We start from the raw sequence: 10,551 nt of genomic DNA on the forward strand, positions 1-10,551 counted from the left end.
GCCATAAATGTACATAATGCGCCGTCCCCGAATAGTGGACGGATCAGATGTTAAACCGACAGAGGAACAGGGGTTCCTTTTTGTCTTGTTTTTACACCACAATTCTACCCAGGCTAGTATAGCACATGATCACCTACAACACCCACTCACACTAGCTCCATTATCACCGTCTGCCACACAAGACCACTACATTTCTTTCATTGAACACTTTAGGAGGGTGCACCGTTCCCAGAAGTACTGCAATACCGGGTCGATGCGTGGAGTGGACGGAGCAAGCCCCTATTCCATCTCCCAGGACCAAAAATCAATTTAATATGTGGTGCCCGGGTAGGGCACGTATCAGATATTAAACTGATAAGAACAGATACTACACTTGATCTTAGCCAAAAGGCCGAGAAGCGATGACGCAGCGACGCCGAGGCGGGGGAGCCGGCAAAGGCCACGCCCACCTGGGCCGCGGCGAGAGGGTCTAAGGTCGCCGGCAAACAAGCTCAGCTCAGATTGGTTGACACCGAAAATGGATCACAACAGAGTGCACAGCAAAGACACTCTGGAGTGCAACCTGGGATTTTGGATCATCAACATTCCGCCTTAAAAGTGAGCGGGCAGACCAAAGCGTCCGTGGTAGAGACTTGAAACTCTGAGGGATGGTAGGACCGGCCCGGTACTACAACCTCACCAAGGCTCGCCCCGATCGGCCCCAAGGTGGCGCTGCAGCGATCAAAAGTACGAAATGGCTCGTAACTCCTCGACCGTCGGTCGCAGACCCAAGTGTCTTACATCACCGGAATCCTTGGCTCGAGCCGAACAAGATGCATGCCTCGGATTGGGTGGTCGCGCTGGCGAGATTTTCGGGTATTTTGGATTTTCTGAAAAACCTACTTTTGCACACTAGTCCTAGGTTTTTTGCCCGATCTGACCCAAACCGGTGCAGAAAGATTCTCTGGAGTCTGACTGCCAACAGGGATCGGGAAACAGTTGGAATTTCCATCCACGTTGGCGACGGTACGCCAAAACGTTGGGGGTGGGCGAGGCGGGCTTTACTTGAACGGCTATAACTCTCCAACGGAATGAGACAATTGCACCCAACTCGGTACACCTGTGTACGGGCTCAGCCCGTGGTCACGTGAAGAGGAATGCGGCGACTGGCCACTTGGTGGCGCTGTAAACAGAAAAAAACACAACATGGGTGGCTGTGTATCACGTGACGTTTCACACGTGCACAATGTTTTCATACCACATGATAGAACTCCTCATTCCGAACAACTTTGCCTCCAGGACAACTGCTGTGAACTAAGTCGTCCGTCAAATATTGGAGACTATTTGAAGAATTGAGGAGAAAAAAGAAAACCCTCCTCACACAGACCGGTCCTAGACTGTTTCGTATCTCTCGAGCAACCGCCGCAGTTCAACTCTCTGGACTGCCTCTGGATATTGAAGAAGTGGAGAAAAAAAACAAAACAAAAGAACCTCAAGTGGAGCTTTAACAATCTGCCCTTTTAACCAGTGTTGTCCAGGGGAGAGCGCGAACGCAGTCCCCCACTACCATAAATTATGCAGTCGAGATTCCCACATTTGGGGAATTCGCAGGGGTCAGCACAACCCAGAGTGCAATGGCCGAGCCTCGCCCTGGGTGAACCACCTTCCTGATCATGGTGTCTCCCCTGCCAGGTAAGTATGAATTCCCAGGCCTTCAGTCAGAAGCACCCTGTCCCTCTCCCCAATCCTCACCAGCGGTTTGCCAGTCAAAAAAGGGGCTTTTTTTTTTTTTTTTTGCACGCTCCGCATCCGGCTCCATGAGCCATAAATGTACATAATGCGCCGTCCCCGAATAGTGGACGGATCAGATGTTAAACCGACAGAGGAACAGGGGTTCCTTTTTGTCTTGTTTTTACACCACAATTCTACCCAGGCTAGTATAGCACATGATCACCTACAACACCCACTCACACTAGCTCCATTATCACCGTCTGCCACACAAGACCACTACATTTCTTTCATTGAACACTTTAGGAGGGTGCACCGTTCCCAGAAGTACTGCAATACCGGGTCGATGCGTGGAGTGGACGGAGCAAGCCCCTATTCCATCTCCCAGGACCAAAAATCAATTTAATATGTGGTGCCCGGGTAGGGCACGTATCAGATATTAAACTGATAAGAACAGATACTACACTTGATCTTAGCCAAAAGGCCGAGAAGCGATGACGCAGCGACGCCGAGGCGGGGGAGCCGGCAAAGGCCACGCCCACCTGGGCCGCGGCGAGAGGGTCTAAGGTCGCCGGCAAACAAGCTCAGCTCAGATTGGTTGACACCGAAAATGGATCACAACAGAGTGCACAGCAAAGACACTCTGGAGTGCAACCTGGGATTTTGGATCATCAACATTCCGCCTTAAAAGTGAGCGGGCAGACCAAAGCGTCCGTGGTAGAGACTTGAAACTCTGAGGGATGGTAGGACCGGCCCGGTACTACAACCTCACCAAGGCTCGCCCCGATCGGCCCCAAGGTGGCGCTGCAGCGATCAAAAGTACGAAATGGCTCGTAACTCCTCGACCGTCGGTCGCAGACCCAAGTGTCTTACATCACCGGAATCCTTGGCTCGAGCCGAACAAGATGCATGCCTCGGATTGGGTGGTCGCGCTGGCGAGATTTTCGGGTATTTTGGATTTTCTGAAAAACCTACTTTTGCACACTAGTCCTAGGTTTTTTGCCCGATCTGACCCAAACCGGTGCAGAAAGATTCTCTGGAGTCTGACTGCCAACAGGGATCGGGAAACAGTTGGAATTTCCATCCACGTTGGCGACGGTACGCCAAAACGTTGGGGGTGGGCGAGGCGGGCTTTACTTGAACGGCTATAACTCTCCAACGGAATGAGACAATTGCACCCAACTCGGTACACCTGTGTACGGGCTCAGCCCGTGGTCACGTGAAGAGGAATGCGGCGACTGGCCACTTGGTGGCGCTGTAAACAGAAAAAAACACAACATGGGTGGCTGTGTATCACGTGACGTTTCACACGTGCACAATGTTTTCATACCACATGATAGAACTCCTCATTCCGAACAACTTTGCCTCCAGGACAACTGCTGTGAACTAAGTCGTCCGTCAAATATTGGAGACTATTTGAAGAATTGAGGAAAAAAGAAAACCCTCCTCACACAGACCGGTCCTAGACTGTTTCGTATCTCTCGAGCAACCGCCGCAGTTCAACTCTCTGGACTGCCTCTGGATATTGAAGAAGTGGAGAAAAAAAACAAAACAAAAGAACCTCAAGTGGAGCTTTAACAATCTGCCCTTTTAACCAGTGTTGTCCAGGGGAGAGCGCGAACGCAGTCCCCCACTACCATAAATTATGCAGTCGAGATTCCCACATTTGGGGAATTCGCAGGGGTCAGCACAACCCAGAGTGCAATGGCCGAGCCTCGCCCTGGGTGAACCACCTTCCTGATCATGGTGTCTCCCCTGCCAGGTAAGTATGAATTCCCAGGCCTTCAGTCAGAAGCACCCTGTCCCTCTCCCCAATCCTCACCAGCGGTTTGCCAGTCAAAAAAGGGGCTTTTTTTTTTTTTTTTTGCACGCTCCGCATCCGGCTCCATGAGCCATAAATGTACATAATGCGCCGTCCCCGAATAGTGGACGGATCAGATGTTAAACCGACAGAGGAACAGGGGTTCCTTTTTGTCTTGTTTTTACACCACAATTCTACCCAGGCTAGTATAGCACATGATCACCTACAACACCCACTCACACTAGCTCCATTATCACCGTCTGCCACACAAGACCACTACATTTCTTTCATTGAACACTTTAGGAGGGTGCACCGTTCCCAGAAGTACTGCAATACCGGGTCGATGCGTGGAGTGGACGGAGCAAGCCCCTATTCCATCTCCCAGGACCAAAAATCAATTTAATATGTGGTGCCCGGGTAGGGCACGTATCAGATATTAAACTGATAAGAACAGATACTACACTTGATCTTAGCCAAAAGGCCGAGAAGCGATGACGCAGCGACGCCGAGGCGGGGGAGCCGGCAAAGGCCACGCCCACCTGGGCCGCGGCGAGAGGGTCTAAGGTCGCCGGCAAACAAGCTCAGCTCAGATTGGTTGACACCGAAAATGGATCACAACAGAGTGCACAGCAAAGACACTCTGGAGTGCAACCTGGGATTTTGGATCATCAACATTCCGCCTTAAAAGTGAGCGGGCAGACCAAAGCGTCCGTGGTAGAGACTTGAAACTCTGAGGGATGGTAGGACCGGCCCGGTACTACAACCTCACCAAGGCTCGCCCCGATCGGCCCCAAGGTGGCGCTGCAGCGATCAAAAGTACGAAATGGCTCGTAACTCCTCGACCGTCGGTCGCAGACCCAAGTGTCTTACATCACCGGAATCCTTGGCTCGAGCCGAACAAGATGCATGCCTCGGATTGGGTGGTCGCGCTGGCGAGATTTTCGGGTATTTTGGATTTTCTGAAAAACCTACTTTTGCACACTAGTCCTAGGTTTTTTGCCCGATCTGACCCAAACCGGTGCAGAAAGATTCTCTGGAGTCTGACTGCCAACAGGGATCGGGAAACAGTTGGAATTTCCATCCACGTTGGCGACGGTACGCCAAAACGTTGGGGGTGGGCGAGGCGGGCTTTACTTGAACGGCTATAACTCTCCAACGGAATGAGACAATTGCACCCAACTCGGTACACCTGTGTACGGGCTCAGCCCGTGGTCACGTGAAGAGGAATGCGGCGACTGGCCACTTGGTGGCGCTGTAAACAGAAAAAAACACAACATGGGTGGCTGTGTATCACGTGACGTTTCACACGTGCACAATGTTTTCATACCACATGATAGAACTCCTCATTCCGAACAACTTTGCCTCCAGGACAACTGCTGTGAACTAAGTCGTCCGTCAAATATTGGAGACTATTTGAAGAATTGAGGAGAAAAAAGAAAACCCTCCTCACACAGACCGGTCCTAGACTGTTTCGTATCTCTCGAGCAACCGCCGCAGTTCAACTCTCTGGACTGCCTCTGGATATTGAAGAAGTGGAGAAAAAAAACAAAACAAAAGAACCTCAAGTGGAGCTTTAACAATCTGCCCTTTTAACCAGTGTTGTCCAGGGGAGAGCGCGAACGCAGTCCCCCACTACCATAAATTATGCAGTCGAGATTCCCACATTTGGGGAATTCGCAGGGGTCAGCACAACCCAGAGTGCAATGGCCGAGCCTCGCCCTGGGTGAACCACCTTCCTGATCATGGTGTCTCCCCTGCCAGGTAAGTATGAATTCCCAGGCCTTCAGTCAGAAGCACCCTGTCCCTCTCCCCAATCCTCACCAGCGGTTTGCCAGTCAAAAAAGGGGCTTTTTTTTTTTTTTTTTGCACGCTCCGCATCCGGCTCCATGAGCCATAAATGTACATAATGCGCCGTCCCCGAATAGTGGACGGATCAGATGTTAAACCGACAGAGGAACAGGGGTTCCTTTTTGTCTTGTTTTTACACCACAATTCTACCCAGGCTAGTATAGCACATGATCACCTACAACACCCACTCACACTAGCTCCATTATCACCGTCTGCCACACAAGACCACTACATTTCTTTCATTGAACACTTTAGGAGGGTGCACCGTTCCCAGAAGTACTGCAATACCGGGTCGATGCGTGGAGTGGACGGAGCAAGCCCCTATTCCATCTCCCAGGACCAAAAATCAATTTAATATGTGGTGCCCGGGTAGGGCACGTATCAGATATTAAACTGATAAGAACAGATACTACACTTGATCTTAGCCAAAAGGCCGAGAAGCGATGACGCAGCGACGCCGAGGCGGGGGAGCCGGCAAAGGCCACGCCCACCTGGGCCGCGGCGAGAGGGTCTAAGGTCGCCGGCAAACAAGCTCAGCTCAGATTGGTTGACACCGAAAATGGATCACAACAGAGTGCACAGCAAAGACACTCTGGAGTGCAACCTGGGATTTTGGATCATCAACATTCCGCCTTAAAAGTGAGCGGGCAGACCAAAGCGTCCGTGGTAGAGACTTGAAACTCTGAGGGATGGTAGGACCGGCCCGGTACTACAACCTCACCAAGGCTCGCCCCGATCGGCCCCAAGGTGGCGCTGCAGCGATCAAAAGTACGAAATGGCTCGTAACTCCTCGACCGTCGGTCGCAGACCCAAGTGTCTTACATCACCGGAATCCTTGGCTCGAGCCGAACAAGATGCATGCCTCGGATTGGGTGGTCGCGCTGGCGAGATTTTCGGGTATTTTGGATTTTCTGAAAAACCTACTTTTGCACACTAGTCCTAGGTTTTTTGCCCGATCTGACCCAAACCGGTGCAGAAAGATTCTCTGGAGTCTGACTGCCAACAGGGATCGGGAAACAGTTGGAATTTCCATCCACGTTGGCGACGGTACGCCAAAACGTTGGGGGTGGGCGAGGCGGGCTTTACTTGAACGGCTATAACTCTCCAACGGAATGAGACAATTGCACCCAACTCGGTACACCTGTGTACGGGCTCAGCCCGTGGTCACGTGAAGAGGAATGCGGCGACTGGCCACTTGGTGGCGCTGTAAACAGAAAAAAACACAACATGGGTGGCTGTGTATCACGTGACGTTTCACACGTGCACAATGTTTTCATACCACATGATAGAACTCCTCATTCCGAACAACTTTGCCTCCAGGACAACTGCTGTGAACTAAGTCGTCCGTCAAATATTGGAGACTATTTGAAGAATTGAGGAGAAAAAAGAAAACCCTCCTCACACAGACCGGTCCTAGACTGTTTCGTATCTCTCGAGCAACCGCCGCAGTTCAACTCTCTGGACTGCCTCTGGATATTGAAGAAGTGGAGAAAAAAAACAAAACAAAAGAACCTCAAGTGGAGCTTTAACAATCTGCCCTTTTAACCAGTGTTGTCCAGGGGAGAGCGCGAACGCAGTCCCCCACTACCATAAATTATGCAGTCGAGATTCCCACATTTGGGGAATTCGCAGGGGTCAGCACAACCCAGAGTGCAATGGCCGAGCCTCGCCCTGGGTGAACCACCTTCCTGATCATGGTGTCTCCCCTGCCAGGTAAGTATGAATTCCCAGGCCTTCAGTCAGAAGCACCCTGTCCCTCTCCCCAATCCTCACCAGCGGTTTGCCAGTCAAAAAAGGGGCTTTTTTTTTTTTTTTTTGCACGCTCCGCATCCGGCTCCATGAGCCATAAATGTACATAATGCGCCGTCCCCGAATAGTGGACGGATCAGATGTTAAACCGACAGAGGAACAGGGGTTCCTTTTTGTCTTGTTTTTACACCACAATTCTACCCAGGCTAGTATAGCACATGATCACCTACAACACCCACTCACACTAGCTCCATTATCACCGTCTGCCACACAAGACCACTACATTTCTTTCATTGAACACTTTAGGAGGGTGCACCGTTCCCAGAAGTACTGCAATACCGGGTCGATGCGTGGAGTGGACGGAGCAAGCCCCTATTCCATCTCCCAGGACCAAAAATCAATTTAATATGTGGTGCCCGGGTAGGGCACGTATCAGATATTAAACTGATAAGAACAGATACTACACTTGATCTTAGCCAAAAGGCCGAGAAGCGATGACGCAGCGACGCCGAGGCGGGGGAGCCGGCAAAGGCCACGCCCACCTGGGCCGCGGCGAGAGGGTCTAAGGTCGCCGGCAAACAAGCTCAGCTCAGATTGGTTGACACCGAAAATGGATCACAACAGAGTGCACAGCAAAGACACTCTGGAGTGCAACCTGGGATTTTGGATCATCAACATTCCGCCTTAAAAGTGAGCGGGCAGACCAAAGCGTCCGTGGTAGAGACTTGAAACTCTGAGGGATGGTAGGACCGGCCCGGTACTACAACCTCACCAAGGCTCGCCCCGATCGGCCCCAAGGTGGCGCTGCAGCGATCAAAAGTACGAAATGGCTCGTAACTCCTCGACCGTCGGTCGCAGACCCAAGTGTCTTACATCACCGGAATCCTTGGCTCGAGCCGAACAAGATGCATGCCTCGGATTGGGTGGTCGCGCTGGCGAGATTTTCGGGTATTTTGGATTTTCTGAAAAACCTACTTTTGCACACTAGTCCTAGGTTTTTTGCCCGATCTGACCCAAACCGGTGCAGAAAGATTCTCTGGAGTCTGACTGCCAACAGGGATCGGGAAACAGTTGGAATTTCCATCCACGTTGGCGACGGTACGCCAAAACGTTGGGGGTGGGCGAGGCGGGCTTTACTTGAACGGCTATAACTCTCCAACGGAATGAGACAATTGCACCCAACTCGGTACACCTGTGTACGGGCTCAGCCCGTGGTCACGTGAAGAGGAATGCGGCGACTGGCCACTTGGTGGCGCTGTAAACAGAAAAAAACACAACATGGGTGGCTGTGTATCACGTGACGTTTCACACGTGCACAATGTTTTCATACCACATGATAGAACTCCTCATTCCGAACAACTTTGCCTCCAGGACAACTGCTGTGAACTAAGTCGTCCGTCAAATATTGGAGACTATTTGAAGAATTGAGGAGAAAAAAGAAAACCCTCCACACAGACCGGTCCTAGACTGTTTCGTATCTCTCGAGCAACCGCCGCAGTTCAACTCTCTGGACTGCCTCTGGATATTGAAGAAGTGGAGAAAAAAAACAAAACAAAAGAACCTCAAGTGGAGCTTTAACAATCTGCCCTTTTAACCAGTGTTGTCCAGGGGAGAGCGCGAACGCAGTCCCCCACTACCATAAATTATGCAGTCGAGATTCCCACATTTGGGGAATTCGCAGGGGTCAGCACAACCCAGAGTGCAATGGCCGAGCCTCGCCCTGGGTGAACCACCTTCCTGATCATGGTGTCTCCCCTGCCAGGTAAGTATGAATTCCCAGGCCTTCAGTCAGAAGCACCCTGTCCCTCTCCCCAATCCTCACCAGCGGTTTGCCAGTCAAAAAAGGGGCTTTTTTTTTTTTTTTTTGCACGCTCCGCATCCGGCTCCATGAGCCATAAATGTACATAATGCGCCGTCCCCGAATAGTGGACGGATCAGATGTTAAACCGACAGAGGAACAGGGGTTCCTTTTTGTCTTGTTTTTACACCACAATTCTACCCAGGCTAGTATAGCACATGATCACCTACAACACCCACTCACACTAGCTCCATTATCACCGTCTGCCACACAAGACCACTACATTTCTTTCATTGAACACTTTAGGAGGGTGCACCGTTCCCAGAAGTACTGCAATACCGGGTCGATGCGTGGAGTGGACGGAGCAAGCCCCTATTCCATCTCCCAGGACCAAAAATCAATTTAATATGTGGTGCCCGGGTAGGGCACGTATCAGATATTAAACTGATAAGAACAGATACTACACTTGATCTTAGCCAAAAGGCCGAGAAGCGATGACGCAGCGACGCCGAGGCGGGGGAGCCGGCAAAGGCCACGCCCACCTGGGCCGCGGCGAGAGGGTCTAAGGTCGCCGGCAAACAAGCTCAGCTCAGATTGGTTGACACCGAAAATGGATCACAACAGAGTGCACAGCAAAGACACTCTGGAGTGCAACCTGGGATTTTGGATCATCAACATTCCGCCTTAAAAGTGAGCGGGCAGACCAAAGCGTCCGTGGTAGAGACTTGAAACTCTGAGGGATGGTAGGACCGGCCCGGTACTACAACCTCACCAAGGCTCGCCCCGATCGGCCCCAAGGTGGCGCTGCAGCGATCAAAAGTACGAAATGGCTCGTAACTCCTCGACCGTCGGTCGCAGACCCAAGTGTCTTACATCACCGGAATCCTTGGCTCGAGCCGAACAAGATGCATGCCTCGGATTGGGTGGTCGCGCTGGCGAGATTTTCGGGTATTTTGGATTTTCTGAAAAACCTACTTTTGCACACTAGTCCTAGGTTTTTTGCCCGATCTGACCCAAACCGGTGCAGAAAGATTCTCTGGAGTCTGACTGCCAACAGGGATCGGGAAACAGTTGGAATTTCCATCCACGTTGGCGACGGTACGCCAAAACGTTGGGGGTGGGCGAGGCGGGCTTTACTTGAACGGCTATAACTCTCCAACGGAATGAGACAATTGCACCCAACTCGGTACACCTGTGTACGGGCTCAGCCCGTGGTCACGTGAAGAGGAATGCGGCGACTGGCCACTTGGTGGCGCTGTAAACAGAAAAAAACACAACATGGGTGGCTGTGTATCACGTGACGTTTCACACGTGCACAATGTTTTCATACCACATGATAGAACTCCTCATTCCGAACAACTTTGCCTCCAGGACAACTGCTGTGAACTAAGTCGTCCGTCAAATATTGGAGACTATTTGAAGAATTGAGGAGAAAAAAGAAAACCCTCCTCACACAGACCGGTCCTAGACTGTTTCGTATCTCTCGAGCAACCGCCGCAGTTCAACTCTCTGGACTGCCTCTGGATATTGAAGAAGTGGAGAAAAAAAACAAAACAAAAGAACCTCAAGTGGAGCTTTAACAATCTGCCCTTTTAACCAGTGTTGTCCAGGGGAGAGCGCGAACGCAGTCCCCCACTACCATAAATTA

The 10,551-nt window shown here is 51.3% G+C and overlaps 11 non-coding genes across 11 annotated transcripts; all 11 read right to left on the reverse strand.

Annotated features, from left to right (window-relative positions):
* Positions 1 to 212: 212 nt before the first annotated feature.
* On the reverse strand, positions 213 to 403 carry LOC148960762 (U2 spliceosomal RNA). Its single transcript, XR_016154955.1, has one exon. It is a non-coding gene; the product is annotated as a U2 spliceosomal RNA (small nuclear RNA).
* A 1,111-nt stretch (positions 404 to 1,514) lies between these two features.
* Positions 1,515 to 1,679, reverse strand: LOC148960763 (U1 spliceosomal RNA). The gene has a single exon (XR_016154954.1). It is a non-coding gene; the product is annotated as a U1 spliceosomal RNA (small nuclear RNA).
* Positions 1,680 to 2,012: 333 nt separating this feature from the next.
* LOC148960764 (U2 spliceosomal RNA) lies at positions 2,013 to 2,203 on the reverse strand. The gene has a single exon (XR_016154956.1). It is a non-coding gene; the product is annotated as a U2 spliceosomal RNA (small nuclear RNA).
* Positions 2,204 to 3,312: 1,109 nt separating this feature from the next.
* Positions 3,313 to 3,477, reverse strand: LOC148960765 (U1 spliceosomal RNA). The gene has a single exon (XR_016154961.1). It is a non-coding gene; the product is annotated as a U1 spliceosomal RNA (small nuclear RNA).
* Positions 3,478 to 3,810: 333 nt separating this feature from the next.
* On the reverse strand, positions 3,811 to 4,001 carry LOC148960766 (U2 spliceosomal RNA). The gene has a single exon (XR_016154957.1). It is a non-coding gene; the product is annotated as a U2 spliceosomal RNA (small nuclear RNA).
* A 1,111-nt stretch (positions 4,002 to 5,112) lies between these two features.
* Positions 5,113 to 5,277, reverse strand: LOC148960767 (U1 spliceosomal RNA). Its single transcript, XR_016154962.1, has one exon. It is a non-coding gene; the product is annotated as a U1 spliceosomal RNA (small nuclear RNA).
* Positions 5,278 to 5,610: 333 nt separating this feature from the next.
* Positions 5,611 to 5,801, reverse strand: LOC148960768 (U2 spliceosomal RNA). Its single transcript, XR_016154958.1, has one exon. It is a non-coding gene; the product is annotated as a U2 spliceosomal RNA (small nuclear RNA).
* Positions 5,802 to 6,912: 1,111 nt separating this feature from the next.
* Positions 6,913 to 7,077, reverse strand: LOC148960769 (U1 spliceosomal RNA). Its single transcript, XR_016154963.1, has one exon. It is a non-coding gene; the product is annotated as a U1 spliceosomal RNA (small nuclear RNA).
* A 333-nt stretch (positions 7,078 to 7,410) lies between these two features.
* Positions 7,411 to 7,601, reverse strand: LOC148960770 (U2 spliceosomal RNA). The gene has a single exon (XR_016154959.1). It is a non-coding gene; the product is annotated as a U2 spliceosomal RNA (small nuclear RNA).
* Positions 7,602 to 8,710: 1,109 nt separating this feature from the next.
* LOC148960771 (U1 spliceosomal RNA) lies at positions 8,711 to 8,875 on the reverse strand. Its single transcript, XR_016154964.1, has one exon. It is a non-coding gene; the product is annotated as a U1 spliceosomal RNA (small nuclear RNA).
* A 333-nt stretch (positions 8,876 to 9,208) lies between these two features.
* Positions 9,209 to 9,399, reverse strand: LOC148960772 (U2 spliceosomal RNA). Its single transcript, XR_016154960.1, has one exon. It is a non-coding gene; the product is annotated as a U2 spliceosomal RNA (small nuclear RNA).
* Positions 9,400 to 10,551: the final 1,152 nt, after the last annotated feature.

This window comes from Pimephales promelas, unplaced genomic scaffold, assembly GCF_988280905.1.
Source record: "Pimephales promelas unplaced genomic scaffold, fPimPro1.hap1.1 HAP1_SCAFFOLD_131, whole genome shotgun sequence".
NCBI lineage: Eukaryota > Metazoa > Chordata > Actinopteri > Cypriniformes > Leuciscidae > Pimephales > Pimephales promelas.